The sequence below is a fragment of the Trachypithecus francoisi genome, unplaced genomic scaffold (assembly GCF_009764315.1).
Source record: "Trachypithecus francoisi isolate TF-2019V2 unplaced genomic scaffold, Tfra_2.0 Lachesis_group12, whole genome shotgun sequence".
NCBI lineage: Eukaryota > Metazoa > Chordata > Mammalia > Primates > Cercopithecidae > Trachypithecus > Trachypithecus francoisi.
The window spans coordinates 23,160,318-23,186,552 of NW_022681457.1; the positions used below are offsets into that span (position 1 = coordinate 23,160,318).

Here is a 26,235-nt window from a genome sequence, read left to right on the forward strand (position 1 = left end):
GTGCAGCTGCCCTTGTACAACAAACGGGAAGGCATAGTGAGTGACCACCACCAAAAACAAACAAACAAAACAAGTGTGTGCGTGCGTGTGATCTTCAAAATGTAATAGCTATTCAGACAGTCCTTAGAGAAGGAATTGGCAGCTTCGGCCTCCAAGACTGCTCCCCCACCTGTCTCCAGGCACTGCAAACACAGCTGTGTAAGAAGGAGACAGTCAATGCTTCCAAGGAAAGAAATAGTGCAGTCTTGGGGGTGGGGTGATGATGACAGAACCTTTCTCACAAACCCACGTGGGACAGGGCCTTGTCTAGCAACCGCAAAAATAATCGAGTAGGACGTGGTCAAGCTCTTTATAAAACTTCATGTTAAGTAAAATCATTCAAGATCCAACTCAACGGCCACCTTAAACCCATGTTTTGAAAGCATGAGACAGAGCACACGATTCACGCTCAAGGGAGAACGAGGTAGCATGCATTCTGGCAAGACGCACATTCAGGTTTGCTCCCTGTATCAAGATGAGACCTAAAGAAGATTTATGCACTGTCATAGAACTTGTAGTTCCTCACACAAAACACAGAACTTCCTGGGAAGGTGCCTAGAAACTTCTTTATCTGTATTTCCCCAGGCTGCAAAGTGCACACATTTTTAAAGTTCAACTCTTAAAAAAAAAAAAAGAAAGAAAAAAAGTCAACAGAGGCAAGATTTCAACAGACGCCGGTCCAAATGTTAGCAATTCTAGAGTGGTCAGGGGTTTGCCGCTCGCAAAAGTAAGGGGGAAATTAGAAGAAGGAAAGAAGTCGTTTTCGAAGATGAAAACCAAAGCAAGGAGGTATTTTTGGTATCATTTTAATCACAAAATAGCACGAATGCGGTCTGTGCCTGTGCGCTACCCAAACGTCGATTTGAATACCACTGAACGCTAGTTTGAAAATTTCCATTTTTGTAATTTGCTTTCTTTTGTTAAGCCAAGACTTGAGAGAAACCTGGCAGCCGTCTCCAAGTCTGGCACGATTTCACCTCAGACGCACTCGGTTGGTTTGGATGTTGAGGGAGACCGCACAAGAGAGAGGGAAAAGGAGGAAAAGAGCTGGAGAGCAAAGCTACCGCTCGGCGGCCGCCGCAGAGAGCAGGCCCGGGGCCTCTCAGCCAGGGGATCTGGCTCCACCTACAGGAATCAGAAGGCAAACCTAGTAGACGCCTCGGCGTCTGCAGGAACCCGGTGGGGGCTGGGGGGAACTTTGATAATTGCCTAGAGCATATCCTAGCCAATAGGAATGGGGGTCGGTGGAAGTGGTAACGATTGGGAAGCAGGGATTTCCATGACCAGATCACCCACAGTCATATCAGATTCAGCGATTCTTACTTGGAGGAGAAAAGATATCATGTCACCTCCTATGACCTGGAACCTATGACTGGTTCCAGGTAAACCACATTTGAATGCAAAGGCAGCACCTCGTCCCAGGACAGGCCCAGCACATAGCATGCTCAGGCAATAACATTTCAATGAATGAATGAACTGAATAATCCAATCTATCAAACAACAGAAACCTAATATGATAAAAAGAAACAACGCCCCCTACACACCTCAACACTGTTTTTCAGGTATATGTATGAGTTGCCACGCATTTTTGACGGCTGATAATTGCTACAAAAATCCTGCACCACGTAGACTAGTCGTGTTCCACCTCCGATGTGCCAGAGCAGTGACTGAGAACCACCGATTTCATCCCATGCCCTCATTTGCCAACGAACAAATAGAAGCTTGAAGAGGTTAAATGCCTTTTCCCAGGTCAACCAGTTTGTTGGTGATAGAACTGGTTTGGGGCTACATTTTCCTGACCTGTCTGGTGTTTGTTTGCTAAAGGCAGGAGACTCACTTTGCATTGGCCTGCTGAATGCCCTCAGCCAACTGGCTCTCACCGGAGGAAGTTAGCGTCCCCCACCCACCTGTTGGCCTGTCCCTGGGCTTCTGCCCCAGCTTCTGCTCTGGACCACAGCCTTTGCTCATGCTGCCGTACTCCAAAAATCAAATGCTGCCTGGAGCTAATGCCAATGGTTGCTAAACTTATGAATTCATTTCCTAAAGCCTAAGGGACAGAATCTTTGAGCATGTGGGTTAGTAAGCTACAAACAGGCAGGTGCTTTGTTTTGGCAACACAAGTGTCTTATATACAATATCTCCTCCATCTATTTACCCAAAGCACTTAATAAGCAGTTACTGAGTTTCCCAATGATAGTTATAGAAGAAGATGTTATTTACCAATTGAAAAGGAATTTTTGCCATAGGCAGTTAGCACTCAGTTTCCAGATGAAAAGGTGAAGATCCTTCTGGGAAGTGAGATGCTGTGTACATTATGTGAGATGAATATGATCCAGGGAAAGATGGGGATTAGCAGATCCAGATTCTTTTTTTTTTTTTTTTTGAGACAGAATTTCACTCTTGTTGCCCAGGCTGGAGTGCAGTGGCGTGTTCTCAGCTCACCACAACCACCGCCTCCCGGATTCAAGCGATTCTCCTGCCTCAGCCTCCACAGTAGCTGGGATTACGGGCACCTGCCACCATGCACGGCTAGTTTTGTATCTTTAGTAGAGACGGGGTTTCTCCATGTTGGTCAGGCTGGTCTCAAACTCCCAACCTCAGGTGATCCACTCACCTCGGCCTCCCAAAGTGCTGGGATTAGAGGTGTGAGCCACTGCGCCTGGCCTAGCAGATCCAGATTCTAACCACAGCCTATCTATAAAATGGAACTAATGTTGTCTTGACCTCTGAATAGGTTAAAAATTAAGCATTCTTATTAATCACAATATTAATAATGACACTGAACTATTACTAAGTGCTTACTACATTCCAGGCTCTCAAATGACCACTTTACATGCATTGTTTAACTTATCCTCAGAGCAACCCCATACAAGTGGCAATTATTACCCCCATTTTATAGAACAAGAGAATGGAAGCTCAGAAGGGTTAAAATACTCACCTATGGTGACAGTTTACAGTGGTAAGGCCAGTGGTGGGAGCCCAACTCCTATCTGACTCGGGACTTCAAAACATTATGTAACACAATAAATGCCTGTTAGCTGATTCTATGCCAGTGGCATTCAAATATCAATCTCTAGTTCTGAGCTTTCAAAGGAACTCCGTGCTTCTATTCCCAAATGCTCAAAGAATATCATTAATTATATATTCCACTATTGTCTCAAACTTAAAAGGGCCTAAGCCAAACTCTTTCCTTCCTTTCATAAGCATTTACTGAGAGCCATTCATGTTCAAACCTCCATGGTTTGGAATCTAGGGCAGTGGTTCTCAACTGGGGTGATTTTGCACTCCAGAGGACATTTGGTAATGTCTGGAGACATTTTTGGTTATCACCACTGGGGCTGTGGAGTGCTACTAGCATCTAGTGAGTGGAGGCCAGGAATGCTGCTGAATGTTCTGCAATGCACACAGTAACTCACCCCTCAAAAGAATTATTTGGCCCAAAATGTCAATAGCTCTGAGGTTGAGAAATTCTGGTTTAGGAATATAAGGATGAATTAGATAGCTATAATCAATCATCTGATGTTAAGAGATATATGTATAAATTTTAAGCACGAATTTGACCTAGATATCTGTGTGATGACAAGGGGTCCATCAAGAGCTATGAGGTTTATTATAAGCTGGAGAAGTCTTAGTGGAGGAAGGGGCACTTAAGCCAGGCATTAAAGGAGAGATAAGATCTGGATTCTGGATAAAAAAGAACAAACAGTGTGCAGGGTGTGGGTGTACATGAAGAATGTTGGTTTATTTTAATTGGAGTGGAGGAGGTGTGAAGAGGAGTAGTGGAAAAACGGGCGTAATGTTTTGTTGGGGCCAGACCAATGGGCCTGAATGCAAAGAGAACTTCGGACTTTAGGTGTAAGGAATAAGAAGCGATCTAACATTTTCACATGGGGTGTAATATGATCACCATGTTCTAGGGAGATGAATCTAGCAGCTGAATAAAAAATGGATTGCAGAGAGTAAGGAGCTGGAGACAAGAAGACATGTTATAACACTATTGCTACAGATTTTGCTATTTTAAAATAAACCACTTAGCTATTTTTGTTATTATTGGTACCAATCAATAATTGAGTGATTATTGTGATTTAGGACCTAAGCTAAACACAATATATATATAATCTTACTTAATGTTCCTCACTTTCATAAGGATTTCCCCATTATATAGATAAGGTAACAGGGTCTTAGACTGGATAAGAAAGTGGCAGAGTCAGTTTGGAGTCCAGCTCTGACTACCAAAGCCTTTGCTCCTTACTATTTGTGTGCTGGGCATATGATCTGGATTCTTAACCTCTTGATCAGACCAGACTGTTCTCATTTATAAGGTGGGCAATAAAACCAAACAGCTCAGACCCCTACTGGGAATGGGACAGTCTAGGACAAAAAGCCTCAGGAAATCTGCTCCTCCTTGGAGGCTGGAGCTAACTGTAGGGATAAAAGCAGTGTTTCTCTGGGCTTTGGGGGGTGTGGAGAGCATAGGCATATGTCCTATTACAAATACACCTACATAATAGCTTCCTTAAGTCTATTTTAAGTCTGTTCCTCCCAAGGAGATGGAAAGTAAGAATGAAAATGGGCACAATCTGGGACATCTGAATAAAAAATCAGATTTCTCATGTCAGGCCTCTCCTGCCTTGATGAGGTTGCAAGCAGGGGATATGACGCGCGGAATAGAAGGGCTTTGACTCCAAAATTCCTTGTTGACTTGGCTCCTGATCAGATTGCTAACTAGGTTCAGGTGTGAGCTCCAGTTTTGTTTCAGAGACCGTTGGCCACAGGTGAGGAAGGAGAGGAAAGGCGTCAAATGTATCTGTAGTCAGAGTGGGTGGCAGCACTGGAATTGGAGGGTGTGCCGACAAAGGCATGGCCATACGTGCCTGCTGGCACCAAGTGGCAGTGACAGGCCTCTAGTGGGCCTGCAACTAGGGTGTGTTTGGTGACCCAGGACTCCAGCTTTTGTTGTGAAAGAAGATTCATTACAAGGAACAAGAGAAGGAAAGGACCAAAACAGTGGCCACCACTGAGCACCCAACGACCAGTAGATGAATTACATGTGAGAACCTCCTTGAATTCTCCCAGAACTGTCAGCTAGAAAAAGATGGTGGACATACTCACAGAGCAGGCAAGGCAGAGCCAGAGAGACACTGTTTGATGGCCATCTCTGCTGTTCTACCTGACTTCTTCCAATGCAGGATAATCTTGAAACTATTTTGGAAAGTTTGTGATCTATAATTTAAAGATCAAGCACTGCAGAATTTCAAGATTCCAATTATTCTTTCTAAAATCCCACAAATTATAGAAACGTAAGTTCTTGCCACACCTCTTAGATTTTGACATTCTAATAAGTGTACTTTTAAAAAATATCAGGATACAGACTCTCTCTCTAGCCTTGATTTCCTCAAGGTCAATGATTAAATCTGCAGCACTGGGCTCAGGAGGCTCCCAAGAAGTTTCTGCCAGGTTTAACAGGGTGCAACGTTTGCCCAAACCATCAAGAATATTCACTACATGAATTAATATAATTTTAATCCAACTTTTACTTTCACCTAGTAATAAAAAATAACCTTATGCATCAATATGCCTATTTTCACACAGCCTTTGTCCACAGTCTGTAAGTTGTCTTAATACTAAGACCAAATGCCAACAAGCAAATGTCTTTCCCTTGAGAAAATCTGGAAGAGGGAATCACACTAAAACATACTACTCAGAAGGATCTGTTCCACTGGTTTTGCTGGTATAAGTGGCATAATTAGGCCTCTTCAAACCAAACAGTGTCCTGAGAAAGAATGAAAACCAGAAATCCAGGTTCTCATTGATAAGGCCTTTTCTCCATTCTGTTGCCCTTCATGAGCTATTCTTCATGGAAATGAAGCTTGAGACTAAAAGCACTGCTATCAAGACATGAGGGTCTTCAGACAACTGGAAACACTCCTGGTCAATTCACACACCCCACACCTCAAACCCTCTTGCTTGAATCCAACCTGGTAGATAATATATTACCCAACATTGAAGTATCAGGTTGGCTTTGAATCCCTATTGAATGTCTACTATGCAGTCAGTAAGCAGTTTCAAGTTATAGAGATTAAGAAGAAAGGCCCTAACATTTGGCTTATAAGCTAGTTGAAGAAAACATAGTGTATGCGGAACAGTGGAAGACAATATTCCTTCCTCAAACACTACAGAGTGCCTACTTTGAGCTAGGCCCTGTGCTAGACAATAGGGGTGCCAAAAGTAAATTGATTCCATTTTGTTCAATTCAACTCATGATTCATTCGGCATTTATTGATTGAATGCTTTTGTATTAGACCACTGCTTTTCAAACCTTAACGCATATGTGAATCACCTGTGGGTTCTGATTCAGTAGGTCTGGGATAGAGCGTGGGAGCCTGCATTGCTAGCAAATTCATAGGGTGTGCGGATGCTGCTGGCCTGTGAACCACACTTTGAGTAGTAAAGGACTGTACAATATCCTAGTCCCTGGCTATACAGAGGCAAGTAAAATAGCCATGACCCCTGCCATACTGAAGCTGATATGCTAACAAGGAATGTAAATATCAAACAAGGAAGTAGAGTCAGCGCTGTATTTCCGCAGGTTCCACGTTCATGTATTTAACCAGTCACAAATTGAAAACAGCCAGAAAAAACAACAACAAAAAATAACGCTGCAACAATAAAGAATAATATAAATAAAAAATATAATATGGCAACTTATTTATGTATTATTTCCATTACCTTAGGTATTATGAGTAATGTGGAAATGATTTAAAGTATACAGGTGCCCTCTGTCAATGACATTCTGGCAAAAAAAATATATTTTTTTTTAAAGGTAAAAATGTAAAATTAGATACGAGAGTAAAAAATTTTTTAATAAAATAAAAATAAAGTATGCAGGAGGATGTGCATAGGTGATAAGCAAATACTATGCCATTTTATGTAAGGGGCTTGAGTATCAGAAGATTTTTTTTATCCGAGGGGGGGTCCTGGAACCAATCCCCTGAGGATACTGAGGGAGGACGTTTCAATAAAATACAATGTTAGAGGAAGTCCAAAGTTATGTTGGGAGCATTGTGTGAGGGCACCTAACTTCATCTAGAGATCAAAAAACTCTCCTGAGGAAGTGATGTTTAGATTGACAAGAATTTACAAATAGTGAAGGAAGGAAGACTATTTCAGACAGAGGGAACAGCATGTCTGAAGGCATGAAGGTGAGAGAAAATTTAGATATTCAACAAATATTTACTGAGTTTTCCCATTGCCAGGTTCTGTACTGGGTGGAAGACCCCGGCACAGGGGAGACTACACCAGGGGACAGAGATATGGGAACAGATGACTTCAAAATAATGTGGCAGGAGCTCTAACAGTGGTCAGCACCGGGCACCAGAGGAGCACTGAAGAGATTGCCTAACCCATCCCAGAATGGATGGTATTGGAGCTGAGCCTTGACAGACGAGGGAGAATAAAGAAGGAGAAGAAGACGTGGCAAGGTGGGAGACCTGGTCCTTGCCTCCATGGCATAGTCTAGCAGGGAAGTTGTCAAGCTGACTGTATAATACTAATTATAGTGCAGTACAATGAGTGTCTGAGAACAGTGCCTAGCACATCGTAGGCACTTATTAAATATCTGTTGAATAAATGAAGGTATAAATGCCGTATAATACTTATAGTGCAGTACAATAAGTGTCTGGGAACAGTGCCTGGCACATAGTAGGCACTCATTAAATATGTGTTGAATACATGAAAATATAAATGCTGTATGATACTGATTATCATAGAGTACAATACGTGTCTGGGAACAGTGTCTGGCACATAGTAGGCATTCATTCAACATGTGTTAAATGAATGAATTTATAAATGTTGTGCTAGTGGTAGATACAATCTTGTAGTCCTTGAAACAATTGGGTACTAAATTAAGAGTTACCAGCTCCAAGCGCCCACGGAGCTCGGAGCACAAAGAGCTCCAAAAGGGTGAAACATGAACCAAATTTGAAGGAAGGATCAACTCTGTGGGATGAAGGTCAGTAGACATTGATCCTGAAAAGGAAAAACTACCAGTAACACCACTGGAAGTAAAGGGTGAAGAAAACAGGAAACGAACACAAAGCAGGATTTCTTAACCCAGGGTCCATGGTACTTCTGGGGCATCTATGAAACCCCAGAGATTATAAGCAAAATCCTAGGTATGTATGAGCAAGGCTATTTTACTGGGGAAAAAGACTAGAACTTTCATGAAATAGTCAAAGGAATCCAATAGGCTGAGTAGGTCAAGACTCTCTCGGGGAGAACAGGTAACCTACTTCAGATAGCCTGTGAATCACTTCACTCATGACAAATAATTATGCCAATGGACTCCCAACACAGAAAACCTTGGGTCTGAGTGAGCAGCAGTGGTTTCAGCCCTGCCTTTAAGTGGCATTTTTAGTATTTCCTTGCTGCTGCCTGTCAATCCAGACCTATCCGTGTTGTCAGGGTATCCTTAGCAGCTGATGGAGATGCCTCTTTCCAAAAGCAATTTACATGCACCAAAGTCCTTCCTCCTAATGATTTTCCAGTAGGGACAATGCCCTCTTGTTAGAATGTCCATTGTTTACATTTATCTGATCTTTTCTCACAATTTCCATTGAGCAGCAGTTGCTACAACCACCTGAGCATCGAATGGGCAATTAATTGGAACAGATTTACTAAATGTACTGGAGAAGGAAGCTGTATGCCTATGGACTACAGTCCTTTCATGGTCATGCATAATGGACCAGGCACTTTTCCACCCAGCTGCTTATGCTACCACAGTGAACACAAAATTTACATACCTGGAAGAAAACAGTTTCTGAAACATTACTAATAAATGTAGTGAATTTGTCTGTTAGGATAAGCTATGGTTTCTCCATGGCTTAACTTTGCACCATTCTATTCTTGGTTAAAAGTATCTACAGTGTCTCCCCTTATTGTCTTCTTTCTAAAATATAATTTTATATTTTAATAGAAATGGCCCTTTTTCAACCAAGAATCAGGGCATTGTGAAAGAGCAATGTGCATTCCCCCTGTTTGAAAGCATAGGGACTGCTTAAAGTTTTTAGAATACAAAGTAACTTTAGAGTGGAAACCTTAGCAACCAGATTGTACTAGTAGGAGTGTAATGTCCAAAAGGAGAACAATGGTCCCAATCCCCTCAGGGTTAGGTACACTATATAAGAAATATTTGTATCCAGTACTTGATGCCACATCCTACAAGGGATAACGATAGGCCCATGAGGCTGGTAGGTGCTCTCAAAGTGAAGGCAAATGGCAACAGCTAACATTCCATAGAGTTCTTGCTAAGTGCCAAGCACTATACATTTAATCTTCACAACCACTCAATAAGAAACTATTAGGGGCTAAGCACGGTGGCTCACACCTGTAATCCCAGCACTTTGGGAGGCTAAGGTGGGCGGATCATGAGGTCAGGAGTTTGAGACCAGCCTCAGCAACATGGTGAAACTCCATCTCTACTAAAGATACAAAAAATTAGCTGGGTGTAGTGTTGTGTGCCTGTAATCCCAGCTACTTGGGAGGCTGGGAGAGGAGAATCGCTTGAACCTGGGAGGTGGAAGCTGCAGTGAGCCGAGATCACGCCACCGCACTCCAGCCTGGCTGAGAGAGTGAGACTTCGTCTCAAAAAAAAAAAAAAAAGGAAGAAACTATTAGGTTGGTGCAAAAGTAATCACAGTTTTGCCACTGAAATTAATGGCAAAAACCGTGATTACTTTTGCACCAAACTAATACTATTATTATCCCCATTTTACAAATAAAGAAACTCAGGGTCATGCACATAGTAAGTGAAGGAACTTGCAGTGCCACTCAGTTCTGTCTGATTTCCATGGACCCTCAGTGTAAGCAGTTGTTATATTTTTAATTAATCTTGCTAGAGATGATTGGTAATTATGACACTGAAATCATTGCAACTGTGTTGTGTGTGCATTAGTCTTGTCTCACCAATCAGAATAAACACACTGTGAAGGCAGTGACCACATTAATTACACACGTTTGCCGGGCGCGGTGGCTCAAGCCTGTAATCCCAGCACTTTGGGAGGCCGAGACGGGCGGATCACGAGGTCAGGAGATCGAGACCATCCTGGCTACACGGTGAAACCCCGTCTCTACTAAAAATACAAAAAACTAGCCGGGCGAGGTGGTGGCGCCTGTAGTCCCAGCTACTCGGGAGGCTGAGGCAGGAGAATGGCGTAAACCCGGGAGGCGGAGCTTGCAGTGAGCTGAGATCCAGCCACTGCACTCCAGCCTGGACGACAGAGCAAGACTCTGTCTCAAAAAAAAAAAAAAAAAAAAAAAAAATTACACACGTTTACTTCCTAGGCCAAGCACAGAGCTGGACATAAGCAGGTCTTTCTTACATCTTTGGCTGAATAAAATAACTCATTTTGAAACACTTCAAAAACCAATTTACCCACGAAATTATTGAGGGTGTTGGCAGAAAGGACACTCTGGGGACATGAATTGTTTTAGGGACATTTTAGAGGACACTGGTCATAATTATCAAAATGTAAAATGTGTAAACCCCTTGACCCACAGTTATGTTTCTAGGAGTCTACTCAATCTATTCTATAGAAACGCTGATACATATATGCAAAAATAGGTAGACAGAACAATATATAAAGATACATACATATATATGCAAAGGTATATATATAAAGATATATATACACCTAAACACATATATATTCATATATTTGTTTTATTACAGTTCTGTTTATTTTAGCAAAATAAAGAAGAAACAACTTAAATGCCCATCAGCAGGGGAATTGTTAAAAATTAGACTACAACCATACCTTACAATACAATATAGCCATTAAAATATTGGAGTAGATGTATTAGGTTAACCATATGAAACTGCCAATGTTTTACTGCTATTGACATAAATAACAATTTCATATGCTTTAACGTAATATATGTACAGATGTGAAAAGATTTCTAAGAATATTGGTAGTTGTGGCTCACGCCTGTAATCCCAACACTTTGGGAGGCTGAGGCAGGCAGATCACGAGATCAGGAGATGGAGACTGTCCTGGCTAACATGGTGAAATCCCGTCTCTACTAAAAATACAAAAAAAAAAAAATTAGCCGGGCGTGGTGGCGGGCACCTGTAGTACGAGTTACTTGGGAGGCTGAGGCAGGAGAAAGGCATGAACCTGGGAGACGGCGCTTACAGTGAGCCAAGATCGCACCACTGCACTCCAGCCTGGGCGACAGAGCAAGACTCCATCTCAAAAAAAAAAAGAATATTGGTATTTGAAAAAAGCAAGTTGCAGAACAGTACCTGTAGTATGGCATATTTATGTTTAAGACATAAGACAAATATATAGAGAATAAATAAGAAAGGTACTCATCAAAAACTTAAGATGGTCATTTCTGAGCATGGCAGTTTTCATATTTTACTCTATAAAGTTCTGCATTGTTTCAATCTTTTGCTGATGAAAATTTCTTATAATTTCTTGGCTAGGCGCGGTGGCTCACGCCTGTAATTCCAGCACTTTGGGATGCCAAGGCGGACGGATCACGAGGTTAGGAGATCGAGACCATCCTGGCTCACATGGTGAAACCCTGTCTCTACTAAAAACACAAAAATTAGCTGGGCGTGGTGGCACGTGCCTGTAGTCCCAGCTACTTGGGAGACTGAGGTAGGAGAATCACTTGAACCAGGGAGTTGGAGGTTGCAGTGAACTGAGATGGCGCCGCCACTGCACTCCAGCCCGGTGACAGAGCGAGACTCAAAAAAAAAGAAAAAAATTATAATTTCTTTTAAAAATTTGTTTAATACAACTGATTCCAAAGTATTTACGTATTTTGTAAACATTATTTTTCTGATCTACAAGCTCCAAACTCTCAGAAACTCACCATGTTTCTTCACTGGGCCAGACAAGGAGAGTAATAAAAAATTAACCTTAATTATTCAAAGAAATCCAGATGGTGAGAAAAGAGTAAAAAGCAGAACTTCAACTTGGTCAAGACGATTGCCTGAAAATTTCCTGCTTACCTTTCCTGTTTAAACCTGGATTTGCAGATGAATGTGAGGTGATCTGCTTTTCTGTGATTCAGAACTTCATAGAACTTGGCAGGCAAAGAATTACAAAGAAAGGAAGAAAACGAAAGGGGGAAGTGAGGTAGTGAAAGAAGATAGGCAGAACTTGAGCAAGCTTTATAAAGTAACAGAACACACCCTACACCCTTTGGAACAAAGGAACAAAGCTGATGGGACACAGCAGATGTTCTCCTTCCCAAACCATGAAAGCATAACACTCTACAATTCCTCCTCACTCCAAGGAGTGGCCAATGCTCCTTACTGGAATATCTGTACATCAAAGGTTTTTGTTGTCATTATTGTTTCCTTAGGGGATGGATAAAAAAGAAAAAACACCATTACCAGAAACTGTCAAGTATGGTTTAACTGTATTGTCATTTTATCTTGATTCTTCTTTCTTCTAACAAATTTCATTGAGGTGTAGTTTATATACAACAACACGAACTCATTTTAATTGTACACATCCATGGGTTTTTGACAAAGCAATACACCCATGTAACCACCACCATAATCAAGATATAAAACATTTCCATCATCCAAAAAGATTCCTTTGTGTCAACATGCTTTGCTCAGAGTGAAATTGAAAAAAAATTAAAATTAAACAAAAACGGCCAGGTATGGTGGCTACGCCTGTAATACCAGCACTTTGGGAGGCCCAGGCAGGTGGATCACTTGAGGTCAGGAGTTCGAGATCAGCCTGGCCAACATGGAGAACCCTTGTCTCTACTAAGAATACAAAAATTAGCTGGGTGTGGTGGTGCACATCTGTAATCCCAGCTACTTGGGAGGCTGAGACACAAGAATAGCTTGAACCCAGGAGGCAGGGGTTGCAGTGAGCCAAGATTGCACCACTGCACTCCAGCCTGGGTGACAGAGCGAGACACCATCACACACCAAACAAAAACAAAACCATTCCTTTGTGCTGGTCTATCCCCACTCACAACCCTAGCCCCTGGCAACCACTGGTCGGTTGTCTGCCACTCTAGATTAGATTTTTCTTTAACATTTCATATAAGTAGAATCATATGGTGTGAACTCTTCCGTGTGTGACTTCTTTCACTCAGCATAATGTCTTTGAGGTTCACACATGTTGCTGTGTGCTTTAATAGTTCATTCCTTTTTCTTGTTGAGTAGTATTCTATTGTGTGGCTAGGCCATGAGCACAGTTTATCCATTCACCAAAGCAAAACTTTGGTTGCTTCTAATCTTTGACTATTATGAGTAAAGCTGCTATCAGCATTCGTTTGACTCTTACTCTTTTTTTTTTTTTTTTTTTTTTGAGACTGAGTCTCGCTGTGTCGCCTGGGCTCGAGTGCAGTGGCCTGATCTCAGCTCACTGCAAGCTCCGCCTCCCGGGTTTAGGCCATTCTCCTGCCTCAGCCTCCCGGTAGCTGGGACCACAGGCACCCGCCACCTCGCCCGGCTAGCTTTTTGTATTTTTCAGTAGAGATGGGGTTTCACCGTGTTAGCCAGGATGGTCTCGATCTCCTGACCTCGTGATCCGCCCGTCTCGGCCTCCCAAAGTGCTGGGATTACAGGCTTGAGCCACCGCGCCCGGCCTTGACTCTTACTTTTGAAGTGAAATTCAAACCTAGCCCTTTTGGTGGGGCATGGAGATAGGAGATAAAACTAGCATTTTTAAGGCACCTACTAAGAGCTAAAAGACAAGGAAAGAGGGGAGCATTCTTTCCATCTCTAAAGAGAGCACAATAAGGATTGCCCTGGCCGGGCACGGTGGCTCACGCCTGTAATCCCAGCACCTTCGGAGGCCGAAGCTGGCGGATCACCTGAGGTCAGAAGTTCGAGACCAGCCTGATCAACATGGTGAAACCCCGTTTCTAGTAAAAATACAAAAATTAGCCAGATGTGGTGGCGCACGCCTGTAATCCCAGCTATTCGGGAGGCTGAGGCAGGAGAATTGCTTGAACCCGGGAGGCGGAGGTTGCAGTGAGCCAAGATGGCGCCATTGCACTCCAGGCTGGGCTACAAGAGGGATACTCTGTCTCAAAAAAAAAAAAAAAGAAAGAAAGAAAGAAAAGAAAAACAAAAGGATTCTAAAAATTGGGCAAGGAGCTGGAGTCTCTGGAAATGACTAAGGCCAGAAATATTAAATATTTCTGCTCATAGTTGAAGACAAAACCTTATAAAGCCTTGGCGGCTCCTTCCCCCTTTATCAGGGACTTAGTTCATCATCAGGAGGCTCACAGAGTACTAGAAGGGAGGGTCCGAGTCCAGCCGGGAGGACTGCGGCATGGAGGGCAGCCTAGAACGTGCTGTGTTTGTGCTGACCCTGGCCTCCTGGCCTCGCTGCTGCCGCCGAGCTCTGTACTGGTCCTAAACACCGGCAACGACGATGCGCTGTGGCAGCTGGAGGCCGAGCTGGGCGCCAGGCGGTCTGGCTTGCACGCGGTGCGGGTGCGTGCAGACCTGGGCGCCGAGGCTGGCTTGCAGTCCACTGCTTGGTGCCCTGCGTCAGCTCCCCAGGCCCGAGGGGCTGCAGCGACTGCTGTTCATCAACAGCGCGGGCTCTCCTGGGGATGTGTCCAAAGGCTTCGTGGACCTGGGTGACTCCACTCAAGTGAACAAAGACTGGGCGCTGAACTTGACCTCCATGCTCTCTCTGCCGGACTTGCAGCGTCTTGAAGGCCTTCCCAACAAGTCCTGGCCTCAACAGAACTGTGGTTAACATGTCAACCCACTGTGCCCTGCAGCCCTTCAAAGACTGGGCGCTGTACTCTGCGGGAAAGGCTGCTGCTAACATACTGTTCCAGGTCCCGGCGTCGGATGAACCTAAAGTGAGGGTGCCGAACTAGGCCCCAGGTTTTCCCGACACAGACATGCCCCAGCAGTTAGCCCGGTAGACCTCCATGGACTCAGACATGCGAAAAGGCTGCAGGAGTTGAAGGCAAAGGGAGAGCTGGTGGATTGCAGGGTGTCAGCCCAAAAATGGCTGAGCTTGCTGCAAAAGGAGGTGTTCAAGTCTGGAGACCACGTGGATTTCTACGATAAATAAACCCATGTGTTTGGCTTCCTGAACCTTTCTGCTCCCACTTTCAGACACACCCCAGAGCCCCGTGGCTCCCCACACCCTCCCATGGTGGCAGTCCTGCCTTGCACAGATAAACACTCATGTCTACTGTCCTACCCTCACACATAGCTTGCTATGATGAGCTTCCAGGTCGCTGGCCTTACCAGTTGTCGGGAGTCTGGACTTGGCACCCTGGATTATGAGGAGGCTTAGGAGAGAGGTTATGGGTGTCCCTGTCTCTATCCCCAGGAATAGAATTTAAGGGATGGGAAGAGCAGGAAAAGAAGCTGAAACACACAAGAGAGGAGGTTGTGTCTCCTGCTCATAGCTAGTCCATGGGCAGAGGGAAGAGTGACCTGAGTCAAATAGGAGGACACATGCAGATTCACAGATGGCCTGGCGGGGAGGAAGAGCAGAAGGTACAAGTCCTCGCCCACACAGATGTCCCTTGCTGAAGGGAGCAGCACCTTCTGTTGAACTTTGTGTCCTCACTCTGATGTCTCCTTCCTCCAGAATCCAACACCCCTCCCCCAGGCTGGGAGAAGGGGCCCTTGGGTGTCTGTGTACATGGCCAAGGCAGATACAAATAAAATTTTAAAAAAAAAGAAGAAGAAGGGAGAGTGTTGCCTAACCTTTTCCATTAAGGCAACATTGCTACCTTTCATGGAGTGAGTGACTGAAGTCAAGGAGGAAGCCCTGCTTGGGATTAGAGAAACTGAAAAGAAATACGATGACTCATTAAAACAGTTTGAAAACTATAGAAAGGTCAATAATTTAACGCAAATATTGATTAAATGCCTAGAAAAAGAAAAGGGAGGCAAAAGTGAATGAAGAACATCTACTGCCCTTCATATGTGTCAACCGTTGAGCTACAAGCTTTACCTGTATGAATTGAATTGATTTTCATAACCCTATAAGGCAAGTACTATTTTTATCCCCTTTTTACATATGAAGAAATCGTGACATGGAGAAGTTTAATAACCTGCCCAAGGTACACACAGTAGAGCAGTCAGATTCCAATTCACTAACTACTGCTCTATCCTCTTCCTTGGCACTACATACCAGTGACTGCTGGAGCAACAAAAATGTAGAAAACATGGTCCCAGTCTTTGGAGGACTCATGGGGAACACCAGACAATACTGTGACTTTGGGAAAGTGGCCTAATATTTCTAAATAAAATGGAAATTAATAATCCCTTTAATGTCCTCCTTACGAGGCTCATTTATTTATCCCATAAGTTCTTACTGAATATCTCTTATGTGTCAGGCACAGTAGTGAAAGTTCCTCATGGAGCATATATTCTAGAAAGAAGACAAGGCAATATTCATGTCAAAAATAGCCAGCGGGCATGGTGGCTCATGCCTGTAATCCCAGCACTTTGGGAGGCTGAGGTGGGTGGATCACCTGAGATCAGGAGTTCCAGACCAGCCTGACCAACATGGTGAAACCCCATCTCTACTAAAAATATAAAATACAAAAATACAAAATACAAAATACAAAAATATAAAAAAGTAGCCGGGTGTGGTGGTGCATGCCTGTAATCCAAGCTACTTGGGAGGCTGAGGCAGGAGAATGGCTTGAACCCGGGAGGTGGAGGTTGCAGTGAGCTGAGATCAAGCCATTGCACTCCAACCTGGACAAGAGCAAAACGCTGTCTCAAAAAAAAAAAAAAAAAAAAGCAGGGCACAGTGGCTCATGCCTGTAATTCCAGCACTTTGGGAGGCCAAGGCAGGCGGATAGCCTGAGGTCACGAGTTCGAGACCAGCCTGGCCAACATGGAGAAACCCTGTCTCTACTAAAAATAAAAAAATTTTTAAAATAAATTAGCCAGGCGTGGTGGCAGGAGCCTGTAATCCCAGCTACTCGGGAGGCTAAGGCAGGAGAATCACTTGAACCCGGGAGGTGGAGGTTGCAGTGAGCTGAGATCATGCCATTGCACTCCAGCCTGGGTGACAAGAGGGAGACTTCGTCTCAAAAAAAAAAAAAAGAGAAAGAAAGAAAAGGAAAATAGATATATAAGTAAATGGGGAGAGAAAGAGCGGGGGCAGAAAGAGACGGAGGAAAGGGGAAAGGGAAGGAAGGAAGAAGTTATTTTTGGACAGTAACAAGTGCTGTGAGAAAAAGGAAATTGAATGGTGGGATGAAGGGCAATTTTAAGTTGAGAGGTGGTTGTTACTTTGCATAAAAGCAGCCAGAGATGTTCTCTGTAAAGTGATGACATCAAACTGATAACTGAACAGTGAAAAGTAACCAGCCATGTGCAGGTCTAGGGACAGTGAATTCCAGTTGGACAGAAGAGTAAATGCAAAGATTGTGAGTCAGACAGGTCATCTTATATTTGTGGAACAGAAGGCACCCAGCATGACCAAAACATGATGACCAAGGGAGAGAGTGGAAGGAGATAAAATCACAGAAGTAAGCAGGGACCAGATCATGAAGGAACTGAAGTTTGATTTTTTTGTAATCCCAATAAGAAGTTGTGAGGAAGGTTTTGAATTTGAAAGTGATTTTTTTTTTTTTTTTTTTTTTTTTTTTTTGAGACAGAGTTTTGCTCTGTTGCGCAGGCTGGAGCACAGAGGCATGATCTTGGGTCACTGCAACCTCTGCCTCCTGAGTTCAAGCTATTCTCCTGTCTCAGCCTCTTGAGTAGCTGGGATTACAGGCACCCACCATCATGCCCAGCTAATTTTTTGTTTTTTTTTGTTTTTTTTTTTTTAAGTAGAGATGGGGTTTCACTATGTTGGCCAGGCTGGTCTCAAACTCCTGACATCAGGTGATCCACCTGCCTCAGCCTCCCAAAGTGCTGGAATTACAGGCATGGGCCACCACACCCGGCCAAAGTGATTATCTTATTTTCATATTTTATACACTTCCCTGGCTGCTCTGTGGAGAATGGATTTGCGGGGACTACAGGGAAAGTGGGGAGAGCAGTAAGGAGGTGGTTGCAGGCTGGGCGCAGCGACTTATACCTGTAATCTAAGCACTTTGGGAGGCTGAGGTTGTTGGATTACTTGAGCCCAGGAGGTCAAGGCCAGTCTGGGCAATGTAGTGAGACCCTATCTCTTCGGAAACTAAAAAAAGTAGTCGGGTGTGGTGGTGTGCATCTGTAGTCCCAGCTACAAAGGGAGGCAAAGGTGGGAAGATTGCTTGAGCCTGGGAGGTTGGGGCTGCAGTGAGCTGTGATTGTGCCACTGCACTCCAACCTGGGTGACAGAGGAAGACACTGTCTCTAAAGAAAAAACAAGAACAAACAACAACAACAAAGCAAGAAAGTAGTTGCATTAGGCTAGATAAGATGGTGGTGGTTTGGTCAATGGTAGTGACTATGAAGTGGAAACTAGTTATTGGAGTCAGGATTTATTCTGGAGGTGTAGCCCATACGACTTGCTAATGAAGTGAGGAATTGAGAGGAATCAAGGGTCACTTTCAGAATTTCAGTTTGGGCAACTGTTTGAATGGTGGACTCCTTAAATGAGAGTAGGAGGAACATATTTGTGCTTTACTTTAGAATGGAAAAGCATTTGCAAATTATAAAATGCTCTCCAAAAGTACACTGACCCTGAAGAAGTAGGCCACCATGAGTCTTATGGCTGCAAGGAACTGAATTTTGTCAATCATCTGAATAATCTTAAAAGTCATCTTTCCCAGTGAAGCTTCCAGATGAGAATACAGCCCTGGCTATCCGACTGCAGTTTTGTGAAATCCTGAGCAGGGGTATCAAGTGCTTTTGATGCAAATCTAAAAGACAGGGACCAATTCAGTCCCAGCTGGCCCCAGTCATATCTGGCTCCCCATTCCTGGTGGGCCATGAGCAGATTTCCCTTTAGGGAAAGGGAATTTGATGACTATGTGGCCCTCTCGGGAAAGGCTATTTGATGACAATAATCTTTGTCATTCTCTCTTGTTGACCCACCAAACCAGTCACAAATGCTGGGTTACTCTGCTCTTTTCTCAATCACCATATTTGATTTTGCTAAACTTGTAAAAATCTATTCAACTCAGGAAAATCTGCATCTACAAGGCTGGCATCTCTTCTCCTAGATAAGAAAGAGTTCCCCCAAAACTGAGAGCACAACTCCCTCCTGCTTCTTGAAATCTTTCCAGACCACAGGGCCCCAAGGCTGAGTGGGACCATGATGGTCACACAGTTAATTCTCCTGGCAGATGTCTGAATCCTCCACAGCCTATCTGCCATGGCCTCTTGCTTAAAACCTCCAAAAAGGAATTGCGGAGACAGACAAACCTAATTCTAAATTCCGACTCCATTTTCTACTACCTGTGGATCATGTACAAGTTCCTTAACATCCTTGGGCCTTAATTTTTTCATCTGTAAATGGGGGATAGTAATACCCTTACAGAGTTGTTTTGATCTATCTAATATAAGTGAAGCACTAACTCTTCTCCCTGTCTCCCTCTAGTGATGAAAAACTCTAGCCCAGTTCATTATCCCCTTCTCTGATTTCTTTTACCTCTTAGTCTCGTTAACAACCATTTTGACACCTAATCATACGCTATGTTTCATTGTTCTTCAATTACTTTGTATGCATGGGTCATGACCTCCCAAGAAGGCTGAAGATAAGCAGCCGTATTTTATATTTCTTGGGGTCCCCCAAAGAATTTAGGTCAATCCAGGGCATGCAGCAAGCACACAGTGAAACAGTAAAACCTGCCAAATTAAATTAACAATCCATCATTATGAGAGTAACTTAAAACTGGCCCTCCTAAATGAACTGTCATTTAATTGAAGTTTCTCATAAAAGGACTGCCTTTCTATAATATCCATTTTCAAGTTAAAAAATACTGAGTGCAAAGTCCTTTGCTTTTAAAAAGAAATATTTTCATGCGCCTCACGTTTACATTTGAAACAACCTCCTAACCTAAAAAAAAAAAAGAAAAGAAAAGAAAGAAAAGAAACTAAAAATGAAGCATCCTAAATTGTACAATTCCAGTGTTGTTTCCTATCCCTGAGACCAAGACATGTTGAACTCCAGATTTGCCCCCTTCTTTTCTCATTTGCCTACCCATTTGTGTATCCAAGAATTAAGATTTAGAAGATTGATTTTTTTAAAAGAAATGAATCCCAAATCTACATATGAACTGTAAGGTTTTCATTTCAAGTAGATACAGATTACGATATGTTTGACCATAAAAGCAGAAAGGCTGGGGTAAAGTGCCATGAGGAATCTATTGGAAGAAATGGGATCAGATAGATGTGATGCACTTCTCTTAAGTGCATATCACTTAACTGCATAATCAACTTGTGCTCCTAAGAATTATGCAGTCTCTGTCTGGCCCCCATTAGATTGAATGTGTTGCTACTCCAGTTAATTGCATATCAGCAAATTGCATAATTCAACTATATGCACCCTGAACTGGGTTCCAAATGCCATCCAGGACAATGTAATCAAACTAGGGAAGTGAAGAGCCGGAATACTTATGAGATTCTGCCCATTTGTCACTTTTAGTCTGGATGGTCTGTGCTGTGAAGAAGGCAAACCATTGGGCATAGACCTTGTGCCCTGGATTCCTGTATACTCTCTCCCCTACACCACCACCACTGCATGTATTCCCCATCCCAGAACTAATTAAATGAGTCCAAGAGAAAACAGGATGTCATAATACGAAAGTGTGATTAAAAAGTAAAAACTCTGACTCCTAACCATGCTGCTCTCCTTCCCAGGACTGACATTACTGATAAGGCAGACCAGAAAAAGCAGGAGCTAGTTGGTTCTGCCATGAATTAGCTGAGCAAGTGTATTAGTCTGTTCTTACGCTGCTAATAAAGACATACCCGAGACTGGATTAATTGATAAAAGAAAGAGGTTTAATTGACTCACAGTTCCACATGGCTGGGGAGGCCTCCCAATCATGGTGGAAGGCAAAAGGGGAAGAGTCATGACTTACATGGCAGCAGGCAAGAGAGCGTGTGCAGGGGGAACTGCCGTTTATAAAACCATCAGATCTCATGAGACTTATTCACTATCACAAGAACAGCATGGGAAATCTCATCTCCCACAGGGTCCCTCCCACGACACATGGGGGTTATGGGAGCCACAATTCAAGATGAGATTTGGGTGGGCACAGAGCCAAATTATATCAGCAAGTTTTTTCATCTCTCTAGGCCTTGGTTTTGTCTACCACATTAAGCTGTTATGAGGGTTAAATGCAACACTGCTTGGTAACCTACAAATTAAAGTAGAAATCTACTACTAAGATGCAGCAGAGTGAGGATAATGTGCATTGTATCAAGGAATATAAAGAGTCCACCAAGCTGATAGAAACACTTCAGAAAAGATCTGGGCCGCAGAAAGCGGTAAAATAGAAAAGAAATGAAAGAAATGGTACTGACCCTGTGGCAAACTCTTCAAAGGTTAGACATTGTCCTTGGTTTTGTTTCAGTTCTCAATCTGTAAAGATTCACTGCTCTTTCTCTTACACACGTGCACACGTGTCCTGCAGTGGGATCCTCATTATGTTGCTTGTTTAGCAGAAAAGGCAGCACATCCACATTATCCAGCAATAAGCTTAGGAGCTAGTTTTGAAGAAAAAAGTACCCACCATACAATGCTCAAAACTATCCAGATATCCCAAGGAGGAGTTTGACATGCAGGTGCCTGTATCTTGGAATATGGAGGAAATGCTCAAATGCCAATTTGTGCCATTGGAGTGCAGCCAAAAGACTTCAGTTTCCCACTGCTCTTTGTAGATTTCCTCTACAGATGCTTTATTCTCGACTTGTATCTATTAACACTGAGTGATATTTTTTAGACATCTTTCCTGCATATATAATATTCTTCCTGAATCACCTGGAGGAGTATCTCAGTCACTAGTTGCCAAACTATAGAGTAGTTGACTGCTCATTTATTGGCTGTGGAATGGTGAAGAAGAGATGATTCCTAGTTCAGCCTCTAACTAATTCTATAATCCGGGAAAGTTACTTAATGTCATTAAGTCTGGCTTTCCTTTTCCCACAAAATGGGGTCAATAATACTATCTACCTTCTAGGACTTTTGCGAGGTTTCAGTGAGATCTCATATGCAGAACATGAGGCACAATGCTAAGCTGTGTTACAATTTGCTAGCACAGAACTCACATATTATCCAAGATGGACTAATACGAATTATGCATCAACATTTTTACAGAATACTGAGATAATGTTTGTTTCAAGAAAAATTTGTTTTTGGGGGGGGTTTTGGGTTTTTTTGTGTTTTTTTTTTGAGACGGAACTTCGCTCTCATTGCCCAGGCTGGAGTGCAATGGCACGATCTCGGCTCACCACAACCTCTACCTCCCGGGTTGAAACAATTCTTCTGCTTCAGCCTCCCGAGTAGCTGGGATTACAGGCATGCGCCACCATGCCCCGCTACTTTTGTATTTTTAGTAGTGACAGGGTTTCTCCATGTTGGTCAGGCTGGTCTTGAACTCCCGACATCAGGTGATCTGCCCACCTTGGCCGCCCAAAGTGCTCAGATTGCAGGCATTAGCCACTGCGCCCGGTCTTTTTTTTTTTTTTTTTTTTTGAGACAAAGTCTTGCTCTGTTACCTAGGCTGGAGTGCAATGGCACAATCATGGCTCACCGCAGCCTCAATCTCCAGGGCTCAAGCAATCCTCTCACCTCAGCCTCCCAAGTAGCTAGGATGACAGGCATGCACCAATATGCCTGGCTGATTTTTTTTTTTTTTTTTAATTTTTAGTAGTGATGAGGTCTGGCTATGTTGCCCTGGCTGGTCTTGAACTCCTGAGCTCAAGCGATCCACCCACCTTGGCCTCCTAAAGTGCCAGGATTACAGGCATGAGTCACCTCATCCAGCCAAAATTTGTGATTTTAAGCCATTTAATCTGCATGTTGTTTTGGCTCACTTAAGTGCCTAATAAGGGCTTTTATTTGGAAGGAGGGCATCATAGTATAAAACATGTGGGCACAAATCATTCTAGAGAATTGGCAGGAAAAGAAGTGACTCAGTATTTCTACTGTACTCAATATTATCAGGTGCAGCCGTATTTCACCATTGAAAGGAAAATGATTGTGTGCCTGCAAAGAGCTTGCACAGAGAAGGAGCTTAAATGTTGGTTGAGTTTAATTAAGTGCTGGTTGACTTGAACTAAGGACAGAAATTGAACTGACCAGTTGTTCCAAATGGAAGAGTCTATTATTTCTCAACAGGTGGATCAAAAACTGAATAAGGGCCGGGCGCGGTGGCTCAAGCCTGTAATCCCAGCACTTTGGGAGGCCGAGACGGGCGGATCACGAGGTCAGGAGATCGAGACCATCCTGGCTAACACGGTGAAACCTCGTCTCTACTAAAAGAATACAAAAAAACTAGCCGGGCGAGGTAGCGGGCACCTGTAGTCCCAGCTACTCGGGAGGCTGAGGCAGGAGAATGGCGTAAACCCGGGAGGCGGAGCTTGCAGTGAGCTGAGATCCGGCCACTGCACTCCAGCCTGGGTGGCAGAGCGAGACTCCGTCTCAAAAAAAAAAAAAAAAAAAAAAAACTGAATAAGAACTTTAGTCTAACATTAAAAATCTTCCAAATCTGGCTCTTTTATGCATCATGATGCCCCTAGAACCCACTACAGTGCCCTCTAGATGTGTTCAGTGAATAATTGTTGAATAAGTGAATTAAGTAATGACTCCAATCTTTGCTTCCAATCCTATCTTCCACTATGTCCCAGCATGAGACCTCTACTCATGGTTTCCTAAATACTAACTTATTCATTCCTACCTGCAAGCCTTTGCTCACAAGACTTTCCCACATGCTGTGTTCACTCCTTCTTCCTTTATGCAAATTTGTCCTTTTCTTTCTTTTTCTTTTTTTTTTTTTTTTTGAGACAGGGTTTCTCTCCCACCGCCCAGGCTGGAGTACAGTGGTATACTCTCAGCTCACCACAACCTCCGCCTCCTGGTCTCAAGCAATCCTCCTGACTCTGCTTCGTGAGTAGCTGGGACTACAGGCACAAGCCATCACACCTAGCTAATTTTTGTATTTTTAGTAGAGATGGGGTTTCACCATGTTGGCCAGGCTGGTCTCGAACTCCTGAGCTCAAGTGATCTGCCTGCCTCAGCCTCCCAAAGTGCTGGGATTACAGGCATGAGCCACCATGCCCGGCCTGTCTCACTTTTCAAGATGTGATTGTTTTGAACTATGTCAACTTGGTTAAGCTGCAACCACATTTTCCAGGATCTCTTTTCCTGTATGATTCCAGGTTTAAGTTGACCAAAAGAGAAATTTGCAAGAGTTCTGGAAAGAACATCCTGATTAGATGTAGTGAGAGACATAAACAAAGGGGCTTTCAGGTTCAAACTGGTCCTCGCATCTCAGCTTCTGAGAGCAGCTCTCCTTCCCTGCTGGCCCTGATGCCCACCACCAACTCCCCCGCCCATCACCAGATGCAGAGTCAACAACCTTCTATGGGCTTCTCCATCAGTTCTCTATGGTAGTCCCATCCCAGAGCTAGACACCTGTAGCTTCCCAGATTTCCCTTGCAAGCTCCCACTCATTCACCCATGACAGTGTTTCAGGGGGGTTAAGTAGCAATTTTATATCTGATCTTCCAGCTTTCCTTTCTGGACCTTGTTTCCCCAGATGCTCCCACAATTATATCATATCTAATTGCTATAATCAATTCCTCATTCATAACACTCATAGTGGTTCTGTTTACCTGATATACAAGGCTCAGTTCATGTACTGCTATTGCTTGATGCCTTCTCTGACTATTCTAGAGCAATTTCTCTATGCTTCTTTGGTACAATGTGTTTGTGGCCCCCCACTGGCATTAGTCATATATTAGCTTGTACTGCATTTACATCAACATAGGCCTTCATGGTTCTAAGTGTATGGTTGGTATTTAGGAACAGTATAATGAATAAATGAAAATTTACACAGCCTATGTGTCACCATTCTCCCCTCACACTTACAGCAAACATTATGTATTGATCCCACCTCTTATTCCCATGACACTTGAGCTAAGCCTTATAATCCTTTTCGATGCAGTGTTATAGATACGCAGTTGGAACTGGCATGGATGAGGAAACCAGTTTTCCATATAGTTTCCATAAGTCTGAGTATGAATTATACTTTTTAGGCAAATAGCATCAAAGGTCATGGTGCATGTACAGATTAAAGCTCAGATGCTACTTCCCTTCCCTACTTCCCACCCTACTGCCCCTATTTTTCACATAGTAGATCCCCAGTAAGTATTTGTTGAATGAGAGAATGTTAGTATTACCTTCACAAATGAGCTGTGTGATCTCTACAAACCAAAGTGACTCAACGAAGTTCCCACCTTTCCTTTTTTTTTTGTCTTGCTCTGTCGCCCAAGCTAGAGTGCGGTGGCCTGATCTTGGCTTACTGCAACCTCTGCCTCCCAGGTTCAAGCGAGTCTACTGCCTCAGCCTCCCAAGTAGCTAGGACTACAGGCGCTAGCCACCACGCCCGGCCAATTTTTGTATTTTTAGTAGAGACAGGGTTTCACCATGTTGGCCAGACTAGCCTCAAACTCTTGACCTCAGGTCACCCTCCCGCCTCAGCATCCCAAAGTGCTGGGATTACAGGCATGAGCCACTGCACCCAGCCCCAGTCCCATCTTTTAAAATAATGAATAAGCAAAAGGCCAGTTAGAGTGAGCCTCTGGCATTTTAAGAAGCCCATTCCAGCCATAACAGTCCTTTCTGAGCTAAAGGCAAAGTACAAACACATCCAGGCCCCAATTAACAATAACAACCAAAATGTGACATGTTGTCAGGTACTTGGAAAGAGGGAAAACTTTTCTAGCTTTTGTCCTTCTGGTGTTATTGGCCCACTTCTTGGCAGTGATATAGAAGGAAGACTGTGGAGAAGAAAAAAAGTTTGGAGGGAAAGTTTGGGTTCAAAGGAATCAGGTAGAATTAGGTAGAAAATACAGGGTCTAGAGAAGGATATTTTTTGTTCATTTCTGAAAAGGGAACCCAAATAAACACATGATTGATTTGACACTTGGAAATACTATTTTTGGTTTTCTCTCTTTTCCTTAATTTTGCCCCATCAACCAAGGCCCATATCTCTAAGAATTCTGTCAGGTACTTCCCATTCCTGTGTTCATTCTCTTATTTCCTGTTCCTGTGA

The 26,235-nt window shown here is 43.3% G+C and overlaps 1 pseudogene; it reads left to right on the top strand.

Annotated features, from left to right (window-relative positions):
• Positions 1-423: 423 nt before the first annotated feature.
• Positions 424-15,116, top strand: LOC117093500 (annotated as a pseudogene).
• The last annotated feature ends 11,119 nt before the right edge of the window (positions 15,117-26,235 follow it).